Here is a 17361-nt window from a genome sequence, read left to right as displayed (position 1 = left end):
CCAGACCCACCTGCAGTCACTGCCCACTCCAGACCCACCTGCACTGACTGCCCACTGCAGTCCAACCTGCACTCACTGCTCACTCCAGACCCACCTGCACTCACTGCCCCACCTGCACTCACTGCCCACTCCAGACCCACTGCTCACTCCAGACCCACCGGCACTCACTGCCCACTCCAGACCTACCTCCACTTACTGCCCACTCCAGTCCCACCTGCACTCACTGCCCACTCCAGACCCACCTGACATCATGGCCCACTCCAGACCCACCGCACTCACTACCTACTCCAGACCCACCGGCACTCACTGCCCCACCTGCACTCACTGCCCACTCCAGACCCACCGGCACTCACTGCCCACTCCAAGCCCACCTCCACTCACTGCCCCACCTGCACTCACTGCCCACTCCAGACTCACTGTCCACTCCAGACTCACCTGCACTCACTGCCCCATCTGCACTCACTGCCCGCTCCAGACCCACCGGCACTCACTGCCCACTCCAGACTCACTGCCCACTCCACACCCACCTGTACTCACTGTCCACTCCATACCAACCTGTACTCACTGTCCCACCGGCACTCACTGCCCACTCCAGACCCACCTGAGCTCACTGCCCCACCTGCACTCACTGTCCCACCTGCACTCACTGCCCACTCCAGAGTCACCTGCACTCACTGCCCACTGCAGACCCACTGCCCACTCCAGACCCACCTGCACTCACTGCCCACTGCAGACCCACTGCCCACTCCAGACCCACCTGCACTCACTGCCCACTCCAGACTCACTGCCCACTCCGGACCCACCTGAACTCACCCACCCACTCCACACTCACCTGCACTCACTGCCAACTGCAGACCCACTGCCCACTCCAGACCCACCTGCACTCACTGCCCACTCCAGACTCACCTGAGCTCACTGCCCCACCTGCACTCACTGCCCACTCCAGACCCACAGGCACTCACCGCCCCACCCGCACTCACTGCCCACTCGAGACCCACCACTACTCATTGCCCTACCTGCACTCACTGTCCACTCCACACCCACCTGCACTCACTGCCCCCTCCAGACCCACTGGCACTCACTGCCCACTCCAGACCCACCTGCACTCACTGCCCACTCCAGACCCACCTGCACTCACTGCCCACTCCATACCCACCGGCACTCACTGCCCACTCCAGACCCACCTGCACTCACTGCCCCACCGGCCCTCACTGCCCACTCCAGACCCACCTGCACTCACTGCCCACTCCAGACTCACCTACACTCACTACCCACTGCAGACCCACTGCCCGCTCCAGACCCACCTGCACTCACTGCCCACTCCATACCCACCGGCACTCACTGCCCACCCCAGACTCACATGAGCTCACTGCCCCACATGCACTCACTGCCCACTCCAGACCCACCTGCATTCACTGCGCACTGCAGACCCATCGGCACTCACTGCCCCACCTGCACTCACTGCCCTTTCCAGACTCACTGCCCACTCCAGACCCACGGGCACTCACTGCCCCACCTGCACTCAGTGCCCCACCGGCACTCACTGCCCACACCAGAATCACTTGCACTCACTGCCCTACCTGCACTAATTGCCTCACTCCAGACCCACTGGCACTCACTGCCCACTCCAGACCCATCAGCACTGACTGCCCCACCTGCACTCACTGCCCACTCCAGACCCACCTGCACTCACTGCCCCACCTGCACTCACTGCCCACTCCAGACCCACCGGCACTCACTGCCCACTCCAGACCCATCTGCACTCACTGCCCACACGAGACCCACCTGAACTCACTGCCCGCTCCAGACTCACTGCCCACTCCAGACCCACCTGCACCCACCTGCACTCACTGCCCACTCCAGACTTACCTGCACTCACTGCCCACTCCACACCCACCTGCACTCACTGCCCACTCCACATCCACCTCCACTCACTGCCCCACCTGCACTCACTGCCCACTCCAGGCTCACTGCCCACTCCAGACCCACCTGCACTCACTGCCCACTCCAGACCCACCGGCACTCACTGCCCACCCCAGACCCACCTGCACTCATTGCCCACTCCAGACCCACCTGCACTCACTGCCCACCCCAGACCCACCTGCACTCACTGCCCACTCCAGTCCCACCTGCACTCACTGCCCACTCCAGACCCACATGACCTCACGGCCCACTCCAGGCCCACCTGCACTCACTGCCCCACCTGCACTCACTGCCCACTCCAGACCCACGTGCACTCACTGCCCACTCCAGACCCACCTGAACTCACTGCCCGCTCCAGACTCACTGCCCACTCCAGACTCACCTCCCACTCCAGACCCACCTGCACACACCTGCGCTCACTGCCCACTCCAGACTTACCTGCACTTACTGCCCACTGAAGACCCACCTGCACTCACTGCCCACTCCAGACATCTGCACTCACTACCCACTCTAGACCCACCTGAACTCACTGCCCGCTCCAGACTCACTGCCCACTCCAGACCCACCTGCACTCACTGCCCACTCCAGACCCACCTCCACTCACTGCCCCACCTGCACTCACTGCCCACTCCAGACTCACTGCCCACTCCAGACCCACCGGCACTCACTGCCCACTCCAGACCCACCGGCACTCACTGCCCACCCCAGACCCACCTGCACTCACTACCCACTCCAGACCCACCTGCACTCACTGCCCACTCCAGACCCACTGCCCACTCCAGACCCACCGGCACTCACTGCCCACTCCAGACCCACCAGCACTCACTGCCCACTCCAGACCCACCTGAGCTCACTGCCCCACCTGCACTCACTGCCCCACTTGCCCTCACTGCCCACTCCAGACCCACCTGCACTCACTGCTCACTCCAGACCCACCTGCACTGACTGCCCACTGCAGTCCAACTTGCACTCACTGCTCACTCCAGACCCACCTGCACTCACTGCCCCACCTGCACTCACTGCCCACTCCAGACCCACTGCCCACTCCAGACCCACCAGCACTCACTGCCCACTCCAGACCCACCTCCACTTACTGCCCACTCCAGTCCCACCTGCACTCATTGCCAACTCCAGACCCACCTGACATCATGGCCCACTCCAGACCCACCGCACTCACTACCTACTCCAGACCCACCGGCACTCACTGACCCACCTGCACTCACTGCCCACTCCAGACCCACCGGCACTCACTGCCCACTCCAAGCCCACCTCCACTCACTGCCCCAACTGCACTCACTGCCCACTCCAGACTCACTGTCCACTCCAGACTCACCTGCACTCACTGCCCCATCTGCACTCACTGCCCGCTCCAGACCCACCGGCACTCACTGCCCACTCCAGACTCACTGCCCACTCCACACCCACCTGTACTCACTGCCCACTCCATACCAACCTGCACTCACTGCCCCACCGGCACTCACTGCCCACTCCAGACCCACCTGAGCTCACTGCCCCACCTGCACTCACTCTCCCACCTGCACTCACTGCCCACTCCAGAGTCACCTGCACTCACTGCCCACTGCAGACCCACTGCCCACTCCAGACCCACCTGCACTCACTGCCCACTCCAGACTCACTGCCCACTCCGGATCCACCTGAACTCACCCACCCACTCCACACTCACCTGCACTCACTGCCAACTGCAGACCCACTGCCCACTCCAGACCCACCTGCACTCACTGCCCACTCCAGACTCACCTGAGCTCAGTGCCCCACCTGCACTCACTGCCCACTCCAGACCCACAGGCACTCACCGCCCCACCCGCACTCACTGCCCACTCGAGACCCACCACTACTCATTGCCCTACCTGCACTCACTGTCCACTCCACACCCACCTGCACTCACTGCCCCCTCCAGACCCACTGGCACTCACTGCCCACTCCAGACCCACCTGCACTCACTGCCCACTCCAGACCCACCTGCACTCACTGCCCACTCCATACCCACCGGCACTCACTGCCCACTCCAGACCCACCTGCACTCACTGCCCCACCGGCCCTCACTGCCCACTCCAGAACCACCTGCACTCACTGCCCACTCCAGACTCACCTACACTCACTGCCCACTGCAGACCCACTGCCCACTCCAGACCCACCTGCACTCACTGCCCACTCCATACCCACTGGCACTCACTGCCCACCCCAGACTCACATGAGCTCACTGCCCCACATGCACTCACTGCCCACTCCAGACCCACCTGCATTCACTGCGCACTGCAGACCCATCGGCACTCACTGCCCCACCTGCACTCACTGCCCTTTCCAGACTCACTGCCCACTCCAGACCCACGGGCACTCACTGCCCCACCGGCACTCACTGCCCACACCAGACTCACCTGCACTCACTGCCCTACTTGCACTCATTGCCTCACTCCAGACCCACTGGCATTCACTGCCCACTCCAGACCCACCAGCACTCACTGCCCCACCTGCACTCACTGCCCACTCCAGACCCACCTGCACTCACTGCCCCACCTGCACTCACTGCCCACTCCAGACCCACCTGCATTCACTGCGCACTGCAGACCCATCGGCACTCACTGCCCCACCTGCACTCACTGCCCTTTCCAGACTCACTGCCCACTCCAGACCCACGGGCACTCACTGCCCCACCTGCACTTAGTGCCCCACCGGCACTCACTGCCCACACCAGACTCACCTGCACTCACTGCCCTACTTGCACTCATTGCCTCACTCCAGACCCACTGGCATTCACTGCCCACTCCAGACCCACCAGCACTCACTGCCCCACCTGCACTCACTGCCCACTCCAGACCCACGTGCACTCACTGCCCACTCCAGACCCACCTGAACTCACTGCCCGCTCCAGACTCACTGCCCACTCCAGACTCACCTCCCACTCCAGACCCACCTGCACACACCTGCGCTCACTGCCCACTCCAGACTTACCTGCACTTACTGCCCACTGAAGACCCACCTGCACTCACTGCCCACTCCAGACATCTGCACTCACTACCCACTCTAGACCCACCTGAACTCACTGCCCGCTCCAGACTCACTGCCCACTCCAGACCCACCTGCACTCACTGCCCACTCCAGACCCACCTCCACTCACTGCCCCACCTGCACTCACTGCCCACTCCAGACTCACTGCCCACTCCAGACCCACCGGCACTCACTGCCCACTCCAGACCCACCGGCACTCACTGCCCACCCCAGACCCACCTGCACTCACTACCCACTCCAGACCCACCTGCACTCACTGCCCACTCCAGACCCACTGCCCACTCCAGACCCACCGGCACTCACTGCCCACTCCAGACCCACCAGCACTCACTGCCCACTCCAGACCCACCTGAGCTCACTGCCCCACCTGCACTCACTGCCCCACTTGCCCTCACTGCCCACTCCAGACCCACCTGCACTCACTGCTCACTCCAGACCCACCTGCACTGACTGCCCACTGCAGTCCAACTTGCACTCACTGCTCACTCCAGACCCACCTGCACTCACTGCCCCACCTGCACTCACTGCCCACTCCAGACCCACTGCCCACTCCAGACCCACCAGCACTCACTGCCCACTCCAGACCCACCTCCACTTACTGCCCACTCCAGTCCCACCTGCACTCATTGCCAACTCCAGACCCACCTGACATCATGGCCCACTCCAGACCCACCGCACTCACTACCTACTCCAGACCCACCGGCACTCACTGACCCACCTGCACTCACTGCCCACTCCAGACCCACCGGCACTCACTGCCCACTCCAAGCCCACCTCCACTCACTGCCCCAACTGCACTCACTGCCCACTCCAGACTCACTGTCCACTCCAGACTCACCTGCACTCACTGCCCCATCTGCACTCACTGCCCGCTCCAGACCCACCGGCACTCACTGCCCACTCCAGACTCACTGCCCACTCCACACCCACCTGTACTCACTGCCCACTCCATACCAACCTGCACTCACTGCCCCACCGGCACTCACTGCCCACTCCAGACCCACCTGAGCTCACTGCCCCACCTGCACTCACTCTCCCACCTGCACTCACTGCCCACTCCAGAGTCACCTGCACTCACTGCCCACTGCAGACCCACTGCCCACTCCAGACCCACCTGCACTCACTGCCCACTCCAGACTCACTGCCCACTCCGGATCCACCTGAACTCACCCACCCACTCCACACTCACCTGCACTCACTGCCAACTGCAGACCCACTGCCCACTCCAGACCCACCTGCACTCACTGCCCACTCCAGACTCACCTGAGCTCAGTGCCCCACCTGCACTCACTGCCCACTCCAGACCCACAGGCACTCACCGCCCCACCCGCACTCACTGCCCACTCGAGACCCACCACTACTCATTGCCCTACCTGCACTCACTGTCCACTCCACACCCACCTGCACTCACTGCCCCCTCCAGACCCACTGGCACTCACTGCCCACTCCAGACCCACCTGCACTCACTGCCCACTCCAGACCCACCTGCACTCACTGCCCACTCCATACCCACCGGCACTCACTGCCCACTCCAGACCCACCTGCACTCACTGCCCCACCGGCCCTCACTGCCCACTCCAGAACCACCTGCACTCACTGCCCACTCCAGACTCACCTACACTCACTGCCCACTGCAGACCCACTGCCCACTCCAGACCCACCTGCACTCACTGCCCACTCCATACCCACTGGCACTCACTGCCCACCCCAGACTCACATGAGCTCACTGCCCCACATGCACTCACTGCCCACTCCAGACCCACCTGCATTCACTGCGCACTGCAGACCCATCGGCACTCACTGCCCCACCTGCACTCACTGCCCTTTCCAGACTCACTGCCCACTCCAGACCCACGGGCACTCACTGCCCCACCGGCACTCACTGCCCACACCAGACTCACCTGCACTCACTGCCCTACTTGCACTCATTGCCTCACTCCAGACCCACTGGCATTCACTGCCCACTCCAGACCCACCAGCACTCACTGCCCCACCTGCACTCACTGCCCACTCCAGACCCACCTGCACTCACTGCCCCACCTGCACTCACTGCCCACTCCAGACCCACCTGCATTCACTGCGCACTGCAGACCCATCGGCACTCACTGCCCCACCTGCACTCACTGCCCTTTCCAGACTCACTGCCCACTCCAGACCCACGGGCACTCACTGCCCCACCTGCACTTAGTGCCCCACCGGCACTCACTGCCCACACCAGACTCACCTGCACTCACTGCCCTACTTGCACTCATTGCCTCACTCCAGACCCACTGGCATTCACTGCCCACTCCAGACCCACCAGCACTCACTGCCCCACCTGCACTCACTGCCCACTCCAGACCCACCTGAGCTCACTGCCCCACCTGCACTCACTGCCCCACTTGCCCTCACTGCCCACTCCAGACCCACCTGCACTCACTGCCCACTCCAGACCCACCTGCACTGACTGCCCACTGCAGTCCAACCTGCACTCACTGCTCACTCCAGACCCACCTGCACTCACTGCCCCACCTGCACTCACTGCCCACTCCAGACCCACTGCCCACTCCAGACCCACCGGCACTCACTGCCCACTCCAGACCCACCTCCACTTACTGCCCACTCCAGTCCCACCTGCACTCACTGCCCACTCCAGACCCACCTGACATCATGGCCCACTCCAGACCCACCGCACTCACTACCTACTCCAGACCCACCAGCACTCACTGCCCCACCTGCACTCACTGCCCACTCCAGACCCACCGGCACTCACTGCCCACTCCAAGCCCACCTCCACTCACTGCCCCACCTGCACTCACTGCCCACTCCAGACTCACTGTCCAATCCAGACTCACCTGCACTCACTGCCCCATCTGCACTCACTGCCCGCTCCAGACCCACCGGCACTCACTGCCCACTCCAGACTCACTGCCCACTCCACACCCACCTGTACTCACTGTCCACTCCATACCAACCTGTACTCACTGCCCCACCGGCACTCACTGCCCACTCCAGACCCACCTGAGCTCACTGCCCCACCTGCACTCACTCTCCCACCTGCACTCACTGCCCACTCCAGAGTCACCTGCACTCACTGCCCACTGCAGACCCACTGCCCACTCCAGACCCACCTGCACTCACTGCCCACTGCAGACCCACTGCCCACTCCAGACCCACCTGCACTCACTGCCCACTCCAGACTCACTGCCCACTCCGGACCCACCTGAACTCACCCACCCACTCTACACTCACCTGCACTCACTGCCAACTGCAGACCCACTGCCCACTCCAGACCCACCTACACTCACTGCCCACTCCAGACTCACCTGAGCTCACTGCCCCACCTGCACTCACTGCCCACTCCAGACCCACAGGCACTCACCGCCCCACCCGCACTCACTGCCCACTCGAGACCCACCACTACTCATTGCCCTACCTGCACTCACTGTCCACTCCACACCCACCTGCACTCACTGCCCCCTCCAGACCCACTGGCACTCACTGCCCACTCCAGACCCACCTGCACTCACTGCCCACTCCCGACCCACCTGCACTCACTGCCCACTCCATACCCACCGGCACTCACTGCCCACTCCAGACCCACCTGCACTCACTGGCCCACCGGCCCTCACTGCCCACTCCAGACCCACCTGCACTCACTGGCCCACCGGCCCTCACTGCCCACTCCAGACCCACCGGCACTCACTGCCCACTCCAAGCCCACCTCCACTCACTGCCCCACCTGCACTCACTGCCCACTCCAGACTCACTGTCCAATCCAGACTCACCTGCACTCACTGCCCCATCTGCACTCACTGCCCGCTCCAGACCCACCGGCACTCACTGCCCACTCCAGACTCACTGCCCACTCCACACCCACCTGTACTCACTGTCCACTCCATACCAACCTGTACTCACTGCCCCACCGGCACTCACTGCCCACTCCAGACCCACCTGAGCTCACTGCCCCACCTGCACTCACTGTCCCACCTGCACTCACTGCCCACTCCAGAGTCACCTGCACTCACTGCCCACTGCAGACCCACTGCCCACTCCAGACCCACCTGCACTCACTGCCCACTGCAGACCCACTGCCCACTCCAGACCCACCTGCACTCACTGCCCACTCCAGACTCACTGCCCACTCCGGACCCACCTGAACTCACCCACCCACTCTACACTCACCTGCACTCACTGCCAACTGCAGACCCACTGCCCACTCCAGACCCACCTGCACTCACTGCCCACTCCAGACTCACCTGAGCTCACTGCCCCACCTGCACTCACTGCCCACTCCAGACCCACAGGCACTCACCGCCCCACCCGCACTCACTGCCCACTCGAGACCCACCACTACTCATTGCCCTACCTGCACTCACTGTCCACTCCACACCCACCTGCACTCACTGCCCCCTCCAGACCCACTGGCACTCACTGCCCACTCCAGACCCACATGCACTCACTGCCCACTCCAGACCCACCTGCACTCACTGCCCACTCCATACCCACCGGCACTCACTGCCCACTCCAGACCCACCTGCACTCACTGGCCCACCGGCCCTCACTGCCCACTCCAGACCCACCTGCACTCACTGCCCACTCCAGACTCACCTACACTCACTGCCCACTGCAGACCCACTGCCTGCTCCAGACCCACCTGCACTCACTGCCCACTCCATACCCACCGGCACTCACTGCCCACCCCAGACTCACATGAGCTCACTGCCCCACATGCACTCACTGCCCACTCCAGACCCACCTGCATTCACTGCGCACTGCAGACCCATCGGCACTCACTGCCCCACCTGCACTCACTGCCCTTTCCAGACTCACTGCCCACTCCAGACCCACGGGCACTCACTGCCCCACCTGCACTCAGTGCCCCACCGGCACTCACTGCCCACACCAGAATCACTTGCACTCACTGCCCTACCTGCACTAATTGCCTCACTCCAGACCCACTGGCACTCACTGCCCACTCCAGACCCACCAGCACTGACTGCCCCACCTGCACTCACTGCCCACTCCAGACCCACCTGCACTCACTGCCCCACCTGCACTCACTGCCCACTCCAGACCCACCGGCACTCACTGCCCACTCCAGACCCATCTGCACTCACTGCCCACACGAGACCCACCTGAACTCAATGCCCGCTCCAGACTCACTGCCCACTCCAGACCCACCTGCACCCACCTGCACTCACTGCCCACTCCAGACTTACCTGCACTCACTGCCCACTCCACACCCACCTGCACTCACTGCCCACTCCACATCCACCTCCACTCACTGCCCCACCTGCACTCACTGCCCACTCCAGGCTCACTGCCCACTCCAGACCCACCTGCACTCACTGCCCACTCCAGACCCACCGGCACTCACTGCCCACCCCAGACCCACCTGCACTCACTGCCCATTCCAGACCCACCTGCACTCACTGCCCACCCCAGACCCACCTGCACTCACTGCCCACTCCAGTCCCACCTGCACTCACTGCCCACTCCAGACCCACATGACCTCACGGCCCACTCCAGGCCCACCTGCACTCACTGCCCCACCTGCACTCACTGCCCACTCCAGACCCACGTGCACTCACTGCCCACTCCAGACCCACCTGAACTCACTGCCCGCTCCAGACTCACTGCCCACTCCAGACTCACCTCCCACTCCAGACCCACCTGCACACACCTGCGCTCACTGCCCACTCCAGACTTACCTGCACTTACTGCCCACTGAAGACCCACCTGCACTCACTGCCCACTCCAGACATCTGCACTCACTACCCACTCTAGACCCACCTGAACTCACTGCCCGCTCCAGACTCACTGCCCACTCCAGACCCACCTGCACTCACTGCCCACTCCAGACCCACCTCCACTCACTGCCCCACCTGCACTCACTGCCCACTCCAGACTCACTGCCCACTCCAGACCCACCGGCACTCACTGCCCACTCCAGACCCACCGGCACTCACTGCCCACCCCAGACCCACCTGCACTCACTGCCCACTCCAGACCCACCTGCACTCACTGCCCACTCCAGACCCACTGCCCACTCCAGACCCACCGGCACTCACTGCCCACTCCAGACCCACCAGCACTCACTGCCCACTCCAGACCCACCTGAGCTCACTGCCCCACCTGCACTCACTGACCCACTTGCCCTCACTGCCCACTCCAGACCCACCTGCACTCACTGCTCACTCCAGACCCACCTGCACTGACTGCCCACTGCAGTCCAACTTGCACTCACTGCTCACTCCAGACCCACCTGCACTCACTGCCCCACCTGCACTCACTGCCCACTCCAGACCCACTGCCCACTCCAGACCCACCAGCACTCACTGCCCACTCCAGACCCACCTCCACTTACTGCCCACTCCAGTCCCACCTGCACTCATTGCCCACTCCAGACCCACCTGACATCATGGCCCACTCCAGACCCACCGCACTCACTACCTACTCCAGACCCACCGGCACTCACTGCCCCACCTGCACTCACTGCCCACTCCAGACCCACCGGCACTCACTGCCCACTCCAAGCCCACCTCCACTCACTGCCCCACCTGCACTCACTGCCCACTCCAGACTCACTGTCCACTCCAGACTCACCTGCACTCACTGCCCCATCTGCACTCACTGCCCGCTCCAGACCCACCGGCACTCACTGCCCACTCCAGACTCACTGCCCACTCCACACCCACCTGTACTCACTGCCCACTCCATACCAACCTGCACTCACTGCCCCACCGGCACTCACTGCCCACTCCAGACCCACCTGAGCTCACTGCCCCACCTGCACTCACTCTCCCACCTGCACTCACTGCCCAGTCCAGAGTCACCTGCACTCACTGCCCACTGCAGACCCACTGCCCACTCCAGACCCACCTGCACTCACTGCCCACTCCAGACTCACTGCCCACTCCGGATCCACCTGAACTCACCCACCCACTCCACACTCACCTGCACTCACTGCCAACTGCAGACCCACTGCCCACTCCAGACCCACCTGCACTCACTGCCCACTCCAGACTCACCTGAGCTCACTGCCCCACCTGCACTCACTGCCCACTCCAGACCCACAGGCACTCACCGCCCCACCCGCACTCACTGCCCACTCGAGACCCACCACTACTCATTGCCCTACCTGCACTCACTGTCCACTCCACACCCACCTGCACTCACTGCCCCCTCCAGACCCACTGGCACTCACTGCCCACTCCAGACCCACCTGCACTCACTGCCCACTCCAGACCCACCTGCACTCACTGCCCACTCCATACCCACCGGCACTCACTGCCCACTCCAGACCCACCTGCACTCACTGCCCCACCGGCCCTCACTGCCCACTCCATACCCACCTGCACTCACTGCCCACTCCAGACTCACCTACACTCACTGCCCACTGCAGACCCACTGCCCGCTCCAGACCCACCTGCACTCACTGCCCACTCCATACCCACCGGCACTCACTGCCCACCCCAGACTCACATGAGCTCACTGCCCCACATGCACTCACTGCCCACTCCAGACCCACCTGCATTCACTGCGCACTGCAGACCCATCGGCACTCACTGCCCCACCTGCACTCACTGCCCTTTCCAGACTCACTGCCCACTCCAGACCCACGGGCACTCACTGCCCCACCTGCACTCAGTGCCCCACCGGCACTCACTGCCCACACCAGAATCACTTGCACTCACTGCCCTACCTGCACTAATTGCCTCACTCCAGACCCACTGGCACTCACTGCCCACTCCAGACCCACTGGCACTCACTGCCCACTCCAGACCCACCTGCACTCACTGCCCACACCAGACCCACCTGCACTCACTGCCCACTCCATACCAACCGGCACTCACTGCCCACTCCAGACCCACCTGCACTCACTGCCCCACCGGCCCTCACTGCCCACTCCAGACCCACCTGCACTCACTGCCCACTCCAGACTCACCTACACTCACTGCCCACTGCAGACCCACTGCCCACTCCAGACCCACCTGCACTCACTGCCCACTCCATACCCACTGGCACTCACTGCCCACCCCAGACTCACATGAGCTCACTGCCCCACATGCACTCACTGCCCACTCCAGACCCACCTGCATTCACTGCGCACTGCAGACCCATCGGCACTCACTGCCCCACCTGCACTCACTGCCCTTTCCAGACTCACTGCCCACTCCAGACCCACGGGCACTCACTGCCCCACCTGCACTCAGTGCCCCACCGGCACTCACTGCCCACACCAGACTCACCTGCACTCACTGCCCTACTTGCACTCATTGCCTCACTCCAGACCCACTGGCATTCACTGCCCACTCCAGACCCACCAGCACTCACTGCCCCACCTGCACTCACTGCCCACTCCAGACCCGCCTGCACTCACTGCCCCACCTGCACTCACTGCCCACTCCAGACCCACCGGCACTCACTGCCCACTCCAGACCCATCTGCACTCACTGCCCACTCCAGACCCACCTGAACTCACTGCCCGCTCCAGACTCACTGCCCACTCCAGACCCACCTGCACCCACCTGCACTCACTGCCCACTCCAGACTTACCTGCACTCACTGCCCACTCCACACCCACCTGCACTAACTGCCCACTCCACATCCACCTCCACTCACTGCCCCACCTGCACTCACTGCCCTCTCCAGGCTCACTGCCCACTCCAGACCCACCTGCACTCACTGCCCACTCCAGACCCACCGGCACTCACTGCCCACCCCAGACCCACCTGCACTCACTGCCCACTCCAGACCCACCTGCACTCACTGCCCACCCCAGACCCACTGCCCACTCCAGACCCACCGGCACTTACTGCCCACTCCAGACCCACCAGCACTCACTGCCCACTCCAGACCCACCTGATCTCACTGCCCCACCTGCACTCACTGCCCACTCCAGACCCACCTGCACTCACTGCCCACTCCAGACCCACCTGCACTCACTGCCCACTCCAGTCCCACCTGCACTCACTGCCCACTCCAGACCCACATGACCTCACGGCCCACTCCAGACCCACCTGCACTCACTACCTACTCCAGACCCATTGGCATTCACTGCCCCACCTGCACTCACTGCCCAATCCAGACGTACCGGCACTCACTGCCCACTCCAGGCCCACCTGCACTCACTGCCACTGCCCCACCTGCACTCACTGCCCACTCCAGACTCACTGCCCACTCCAGACTCACCTGCACTCACTGCCCCACCTGCACTCACTGCCCACTCCAGACCCAAAGGCACTCACTTCCAACTCCAGACCCACCGGCACTTACTGCCCCACCTGCACTCACTGCCCACTCCAGACTCAATGCCCACTCCACACCCACCTGCACTCACTGCCCACTCCAGACCCACCTGCACTTACTGCCCCACCGGCACTTACTGCCCACTCCAGACCCACCTGAGCTCACTGCCCCACCTTCATTCACTGCCCCACCTGCACTCACTGCCCACTCCAGACCCACCTGCACTCACTGCCCCCTCCAGACCCACCTGCACTCACTGCCCACTCCAGTCCCACCTGCACTCACTGCCCACTCCAGACCCACCTGACCTCACTGCCCACTGCAAACCCACCTTCACTCACTGCCCACTCCAGACTCAACTGCACTCACTTCCCCACCTGCACTTACTGCCCACTCCAGACCCACCTGCACTCACTGCCCACTCCAGACCCACCAGCATTCACTGCTCACACCAGACACACCTGAACTCACTGCCCACTCCAGACCCATCTCCATTCACTGACCCACCGGCACTCACTGCCCACTCCAGACCCACTGGCACTCACTGCCCCACCTGCACTCACTGCCCACTCCAGACCCACCAGCACTCACTGCCCACTCCAGACCCACCGGCACTCACTGCCCCACCTGCACTCACTGCCCACTCCACACCCTCCTGCACTCACTGCCCACTCCAGACCCACCTGCATTCACTGCCGACTCCAGACCCACCGGCACTCACTGCCCACTCCAGACCCACCTGCACTCACTGCCCACTCCAGACCCACCTGCACTCACTGCCCACTCCAGTCCCACCTGCACTCACTGCCCACTCCACACCCACATGACCTCACGGCCCACTCCAGACCCACCTGCACTCACTACCTACTGCAGACCCACTGGCATTCACTGCCCCACCTGCACTCACTGCCCACTCCAGACTCAACTGCACTCACTTCCCCACCTGCACTTACTGCCCACTCCAGACCCACCTGCACTCACTGCCCACTCCAGACCCACCAGCATTCACTGCCCACACCAGACACACCTGAACTCACTGCCCACTCCAGACCCATCTCCACTCACTGACCCACCGGCACTCACTGCCCACTCCAGACCCACCGGCACTCACTGCCCCACCTGCACTCACTGCCCACTCCAGACCCACCAGCACTCACTGCCCACTCCAGAGCCACCGGCACTCACTGCCCCACCTGCACTCACTGCCCACTCCACACCCTCCTGCACTCACTGCCCAGTCCAGACCCACCTGCATTCACTGCCGACTCCAGACCCACCGGCACTCACTGCCCACTCCAGACCCACCTGCACTCACTGCCCACTCCAGACCCACCTGCACTCACTGCCCACTCCAGACCAACCTGCACTAACTGCCCACTCCAGACCCACCGGCACTCACTGCCCACTCCAGACCCACCTGCACTCGCTGCCCACTCCAGACTCACCTGCACTTACTGCCCACTCCAGATCCACCTGCACTCACTGCCCACTCTAGACTCACCTGCACTCACTGCCCACTCCAAAGTTACTGCCCACTCCAGACTCACTGCCCACTCCAGACCCACAGCCCACTCCAGTCCCACCGGCACTCACTGCCCACTCCAGACCCACCAGCACTCACTGCCCCACCTGCACTCACTGCCCACTCCAGACTCACTGCCCCCTCCAGACCCTCCTGCACTCACTGCCCACTCCAGACTCACCGGCACTCACTGCCCACTCCAGACTCACCTCCACTCACTGCCCACTCCAGACCCACCGGCACTCACTGCCCACTCCAGAACCACCTGCACTCACTGCCCACCCCAGACCCACCTGCACTTACTGCCCACTCCAGACCCACCTGCACTCAATGCCCACTCCAGACCCACTGCCCACTCCAGACCCACTGGCACTCACTGCCCACTCCAGACCCACCAGCATTCACTGCACTCTCCAGACCCACCTGAGCTCACTGCCCCACCTGCACTCACTGCCCACTCCAGACCCACCTGCACTCACTGTCCACTCCAGACCCACCTGTACTCACTGCCCACTGCAGTCCCACCTGCACTCACTGCCCACTCCAGACCCACCTGCACTCACTGCCCCACCTGCACTCACTGCCCACTCCAGACCCACTGCCCACTCCAGACCCACCGGCATTCACTGCCCACTCCAGACCCACCTCCACTTACTGCCCACTCCAGTCCCACCTGCACTCACTGCCCACTCCAGACCCACCTGAACTCACGGCCCACTACAGACCCACCTGCATTCACTGCCCACTCCAGACCCACCTGCACTCACAGCCCACTCCAGACCCACCGGCACTCACTGCACAACCTGCACTCACTGCCCACTCCAGACCCACCGACACTCACTGCCCACTCCAGACCCACCAGCACTCCCTGCGCACTCCAGACCCACCTGCACTCAATGCCCACTCCAGATTCACTGCCCACTCCAGACTCACCTGCACTCACTCCCCCACCTGCACTCACTGCCCACTCGAGACCCACCGGCACTCACTGCCCACGCCAGACTCACTGCCCCCTCCAGACCCACCGGCACTCACTGCCCTCTCCAGACCCACCTGCTCTCACTGCCCCACCTGCACTCACTGCCCATCCCAGACCCACCTGCACTCACTGCCCACTCCAGACCCACCAGCACTCATTGCCCACTCTAGACCCACCTGAGCTCACTTCCCCACCTGCACTCACTGCCCACTCCAGACCCACATGCACTTACTGTCCACTCCAGACCCACCTGCACTCACTGCCCACTCCAGTCCCATCTGAACTCACTGCCCACTCCAGACTCACCAGCACTCACTGCCCACTCCAGACCCACCTGACCTCAATGCCCACGGCAAACCCACCTGCACTCACTGCCCACTCCAGACTCACCTGCACTCACTGCCCCACCTGCATTCACTGCCCATCCCAGACCCACCTGCACTCACTGCCCACTCCAGACCCACCGGCACTCATTGCCCACTCTAGACCCACCTGAGCTCACTTCCCCACCTGCACTCACTGCCCACTCCAGACCCACCTGCACTTACTGTCCACTCCAGACCCACCTGCACTCACTGCCCACTCCAGTCCCATCTGAACTCACTGCCCACTTCACACTCACCAGCACTCACTGCCCACTCCAGACCCACCTGACCTCAATGCCCACTGCAAACCC

This window comes from Pleurodeles waltl, unplaced genomic scaffold (assembly GCF_031143425.1).
Source record: "Pleurodeles waltl isolate 20211129_DDA unplaced genomic scaffold, aPleWal1.hap1.20221129 scaffold_58, whole genome shotgun sequence".
NCBI classification, from domain to species: domain Eukaryota; kingdom Metazoa; phylum Chordata; class Amphibia; order Caudata; family Salamandridae; genus Pleurodeles; species Pleurodeles waltl.
Note: the sequence above shows the minus strand (reverse complement) of the source record.